The sequence below is a fragment of the Berghia stephanieae genome, chromosome 5 (genome assembly GCF_034508935.2).
Source record: "Berghia stephanieae isolate SIO BIC M18660-M18661 chromosome 5, UCSD_Bste_1.3, whole genome shotgun sequence".
In the NCBI taxonomy this organism is placed as follows: domain Eukaryota; kingdom Metazoa; phylum Mollusca; class Gastropoda; order Nudibranchia; family Aeolidiidae; genus Berghia; species Berghia stephanieae.
In genome coordinates, this window is record NC_088364.1 from 73,964,153 (window position 1) to 73,970,095 (window position 5,943).

The 5,943-nt window shown below is 35.0% G+C and overlaps 1 protein-coding gene across 1 annotated transcript in view; it reads right to left on the reverse strand.

The window, feature by feature from the left end:
- The window catches only part of LOC144973588 (zinc metalloproteinase nas-6-like), a 699,617-nt gene that overhangs the window by 654,109 nt on the left and 39,565 nt on the right, over nt 1-5,943 (reverse strand). The window lies entirely within an intron of this gene.

Genomic DNA, 5,943 nt, shown 5'->3' on the forward strand with positions numbered 1-5,943 from the left:
CCCTTTACGTATTGCACGCCTACCTCATTTGCATAAGCACTGAAGGTCGGCTAGACACTTTTTAAGAATACGACCTGAAGGACGAATAGATACTATGTATAATGTAAGCATTTGAGTGTATTCCTCTTTGTTGGATTTTGTGCTTGTGTCCGGATGAGACTTATAGGTGATCTCAAACTAAATACATTGGTGGTATGCTCTTGGAATCTACATCTGATCCCTATTTGTTTCCAGTTCCCCTATGTCTTACTTTTTCTTGGGTGCTTTATTTGTAATTCTAGAACTTTTTACTATCCCATTTTCTTCCTTTTTACTGGCGCTGATATAACCTAAATGTGTTGCAAGCGCCGTAAAACCCTTAAAAACAAAAACAAACAGAATCTAAATTGACCAACTCTGCTGTCAAAGCAGTTTGAGAATTTACATTTATTATCCAGTAATTAATATTTTAAAATATTTGATATTTTGTACATTTCTGATTTAATTTACTTAATCTTAAAATGCTCACATTTAATTTATATAATGTTTTCATTTGCAAATTTTCAGAAACAGAAAATATGTTCATATCATTGACTGATTATAGAATTGTTTGGAATCAACTTCTTACCCAAATATAATTATATGATATTTGACAATAAAAAATGCAACAAATTATTAATATATATCCAAATTCTAAAAGCTGGGTGGAAGATATTTTGAGACGAACCCCCAAAATGCTGGGGAGATGGTCATTATTTTGTTAGTAATTTTGAGCATAAGAGTTAATCATTGGTTTTTTCTGTCTGTCTTGTAAGTGAATACTGTTTTAATTTACAGATTTGTGTTTTAGTGTTTTCAGTGGGTTTTTCTTTGCTAGTTTTAAAATCGATTCAAGCCTACCCACATTGTTTTATAGATCAGTCATTGAAAGTGTGTTGTCTTTTTTGGCTGATAAAACGCTCTTAAATCGAACTATTAACTAAGGACTACTGGGTGGGGTTCCTGACCTCCCATAGTGGGCAGGGAGGTACATACTGTGTCTTCTATCCCCTTATATCTTTTCCATCGTGCTCTCTGCCTTTGTCTTGGAATGAGATTACTTGGTTTTCCCTTGGCCCTAGTCTAGCTGGGAGGGAAACAGTCAAATGCATAGTTATTGTTTTGGGAGATGATATTTTTTCCCTTGTAAATCATCTCTCTGTTATGCACTGTATTATGTTTTGTATACGTATTATTTGATTTGTAAACACGTGAGTGTATTCCTCTCAGTGGGGAGCTGTGCTTGTGTCAGGATGAGACTTGTAGGTGATCTCAAACTAAGAACTTTGATAGTGTGCTCTTGCAATCTACATCTGTTTCCTATTTGAACCAATTCCCCTTTGTCTTCCCATTTCTTGGGTGCTTTAATTGTAATTCTAGAACTTTTTACTATCCTATTTTCTTCCTTTTTACTGGCATTGATTTAACCTAAATGTGTTGCAAGCACCGTGAAACCGTTAAAAAACAAAAAACAAAAAAATCTCTAAGGACTATTCCCGTAAATATACGGGACCAGTCATCGGCTGTGTAGACTAGTCCCGTATACATGCAGGATCACATATCGTGAAAAATATTTTCGTTTTTTAAGTGCTGGTGCATGCATGACTCGTCTTCAACGCGAGTCAAACATTTTACCGTTGAATAGTGCAGGGCAGTATCGATACTCGATTACCAGTTTCAATTTTATAGAGGATTAGAGCAAGTCAATCAAGATGGACAAAAAATACCTAGATATTTATCTATATTCTTTGCTTCTGATCCGAAGTGCTTCAAAATATGCCACTCAAACGTAGATTATGCTGAAGAATGATGTTTTATTAGTTACTTTTGCATTTTTATATTGTGAGGTGTTTTCTCTTAGATTTTATGACTCAAAAACAGGTTTTAGAAGTATAATACCCATTTTATTCATTACATGTCATTTTCCCAGAATTTTTGCAGAAAACCAAAAAATACATCTTTTCAATAAATCCCATAATTAAAACTGTAACAGATAGAGTGATGAAGTTTATGTAATGTATAGTATTAAATTTCAAACTAATTACTTATCATATTTAATTAAGATATAACAATAACTTTATGATTTAACTTGGATTTTAAAAATCCTTTAAAAAAACAGTCTTCAACGCTTGTAGAGTGAAAAGTGAAAAGAGTTAAAAGAGCATCAAAATATACTAATACTAATAGAATAGACGATGTTGACATTTTATTTAAAAGGTGCTGCCTCTGAACATTTTACAAAATAAAACATTGTAAGAAATATCCCTTCAATAAACACATCACAGAATCTATTAGAAGTGACAGGGTTCTCTCCATCAAAAGCGAAAGACTTAAACGGTCTTTTCTCCCGACAAGCATCAGATTATTCAATATTCAAGAATTATGAACCTCTATTGTTATATTTATTTCAATTTTTTTTTTTGTTATTAACTGGTATGGTTTACATTCTTATAGATAATTTTAGCAGCGGGTGGTTGGATGGGAGCATCACCCTTGAATCATATACCTATGATGTTCGCATGGGTGTACGATCCGATAGTGATGTCGTTTCTTCTTCTCTTTACTAGCCTATCCTGCTTCTTTGGTTTGTGATTGTATTTTTGACAGGGGATATTTTTTTTTCTGTAAATCTTCTGTCTGTTTGTTCTTGGTTATTTATAATTTAGCTTATGATATCTTTAGGTTATGATTTTGATTTACATTTGTACTATTTTTGTTAGATTGCTTGTTTTTTTGTTTCAGCGGTCTCTCATATAACCTCAATTGTGTTGGAAGAGACCTAAAGCAACAAACAAACAAACAAACAAACAGCTGGTATGGTTTACATTCTTATAGATAATTTTAGCATAATGATTCTGTACTCACTAATTTATCTATTTCTACACCATTTTTATTTTCCGACGTGCAGTGAAATATTTATTGCATTTAATAGATACATTCTAATTTAATATATTTTGAGGTATTCGCCATCTATTTAATGCTGGTTTTTGTGTATTTTAAATGTCAATACTTTAAGCCATCTCTTTTATTTTCCACGTCTGTTTTACAATATCCAAAAAGGAGGAATAAAGTTTATTCTTATTATTATTAACCCAAGCTTTTGTTGATAAAATTCTTTCTGGGTGGGGTTCTTGGCCTCCCATAGTGGGCAGGGAGGCACTTACTGTGTCTTCTATCCCCTTATATCTGTATTCCAACTCACTCTCTGTCTTTGTCTTGGAATGCGATTACTTGGTTTTGTCCTGGCTCTGGCGGGATACTCTAGCTGAGAGGGAAACAGTCAAATGTATAGTTAGTTTTGGGAGATATTTTTTTCCCTTGTAAATCATCTCTCTGTTATGCATAGTATTATATTTTCTTTATATTATATACGATATGTAAAACATTCGAGTGTATTCCTCTTAGTGGGGACCTGTGCTTGTGTCTGGGTGAGACTTTTAGTGATCTCAAACTAAGTACACTGATAGTGTGCTCTTGGAATCTACATCTGTTCCCTATTTGAACCAATTCCCCTATGTCTGCCTTATTCTTGTATGCTTTAATTGCAATTCTAGACCTTTTTACTATCCCATTTTCTTCCTTTTTATTGGCGCTGATAAGACCTTAATGTGTTGCAAGCGCCGTAAAACCCTTAAAAACAAAAACAAACAAATAAAATTCTCTTGCCTTATGTTTATATTGAATGGAAACAAATTCTGCCATTGCTCTCCATAATATGTGGCCTTAAATGTATTAATAATGCATGCTTAACATTAATACTATTAATGAATGTGTTAAGCCTGCTTGTGTGGATGATGAGTGTGTGCGTGCGAAACATGAATGATCAGTGTCTGATGCAAATGGGACGCTTTACTCTAATACGTACCAGTTCCAGCGAGGCAATGATGACACAAGACTTACTGTAATTGTATTAAAATCAAAAAGTGACGAGACTGTTACTTGCTTTCTGTGTTAGTCTTTGTCTTGGAATGAGATTACTTGGTTTTGTCCTGGCCCTGGCCATATTCCCTTGCTGAGAGGGAAACAAGTCAAATGTGTAGTCAGTTTTGGGAGATTATAATTTTTTTCCCTTGTAAATTATCTCTCTGTTATGCATTGTATTATGTGTTGTTTAGATATTATATCGATGGCCCGTTGATCAAACCTTTGAAGTATAGTATCGCAAAGAGACTGCTTCAGAGGTTTGATCAACGGGCCATCGATTTATTATTTGTAAACATTTGAGTGAGTGTATCCTTTTAGTAGGGACCTGTGCTTGTGTCTGGATGAGACGGACAGTGTTCATCAAAGCATGACGGTTTCATGCTTTGATGAACACTAATTTGAAAATGGAGTGCCTGAAACAGACTTCCGAAATGACAAGTGGAATCTATCTTGAGGCCACCAGAATACGCTTTGACTGGAACAAGAGGTGGCAAGAAATGCTGTGGAAATATTTTGCAGTAGTTTGTCCTAAAAGCACGGTTGACATCAACATTTGGGAGCCCCCCCCCCCCCCCCTTTTGGTTGACTTCAATTGTGAACGGTCCCTTATCTTATAGTTTTTTAAGCCAATGTCAATAGCAACAGGCCAATTTTTGCCTCTGTAATTGGTAACAGACGTATTTTCCTTCCGAATCGAAGCACTCAATCTAAAATTAGCAGATATCTTGTCGATGCTATGATGTTTCCGATAACTAGTCTCAAGACTAAGACTTGAAGTCCTGCCTCAGCAAACGTCTAACCTAAAACTTGGCCAAACTTAGTCCGAATGTGCTGTGATTTTAGTCTGGGACTTGCTTAGCTCACATGAAATCCGATTTTTTAAAAGTCCTCGACTAAAGTTAGAGAGAGAGACTAAGCGCTGGTCCACATTCATGGAAACGGCCCCTATTTTCTGCCAAATGTTCCTAGTCAGGAACCATGCTTTCACATGCTTTAGTACACGTATTTCAGATTACCCAAGTCTCATCCAGACACCAGCACTGAATCCCACTAAGAAGAACACACTCAAATGCTTACTTTGTTTTTAAGGATTTTACGGCGCTTGCAACACATTAAGGTTATATCAGCGCCAGTAAAAAGGAATAAAATGAGATAGTAAAAAGATCTAGAATTACAATTAAAGTACCCAAGAAAAAGTAAGACATAGGGGAACTGGGAACAAATAGGGATCAGATGTAGATTCCAAGAGTATACCATCAATGTACTTAGTTTGAGATCACCTATAAGTCTCATCCGGACACAAGCACAAAATCCTACAAAGAGGAATACACTCAAATGCTTACATCATACATTCAATATACCTAACAAATATAATAATACATAACAGAGAAAATATCATCTCCCAAAACAATAACTATGCATTCGACTGTTTCCCTCCCCCAGGACCAGGACAAAACCAAGTAATCTCATTCCAAGACAAAGACAGAAAGCATGCTGGAATACAGATATAAGGGGATAGAAGACATAGTATTTTAAGTAATTGGAATCTTAGTGCCCTAGAAAAGAATGATGGTACAAGAACTGGTTGGGTTAGATATTAAGATTAAGAGTAAGTATAGTGTTTGCAAACAGATTACAAACGCTTTAGAAAAAGTAAGGCCTAAGTTAAAGTTTAACTCACTGAACTATATCCGTAGTTTACCCAATATATTTTTACCCCAATGCGGATTTATTACATTTTTCTGAGACAAATGATAGGCGTAGTATCAAAGCTAATGTTTTTATTGTTTGCATGTTAATTGGTTGTTGAAGAAAACTATCTATGTACATGCTCATTTTAAATACATTTTTTAAAGAAGTAGCAAAAATCTCTAGGAGTGAGTGAGTTAATATTTCCCAAAAGCAGAAGACCTTCCCTGCCCACAGTGAGCTCATCCTACTTGTTATGTCCAAACACACAGCTTGTGAGTGAAACCACATGAAGGAAGAAGACGCATTCAA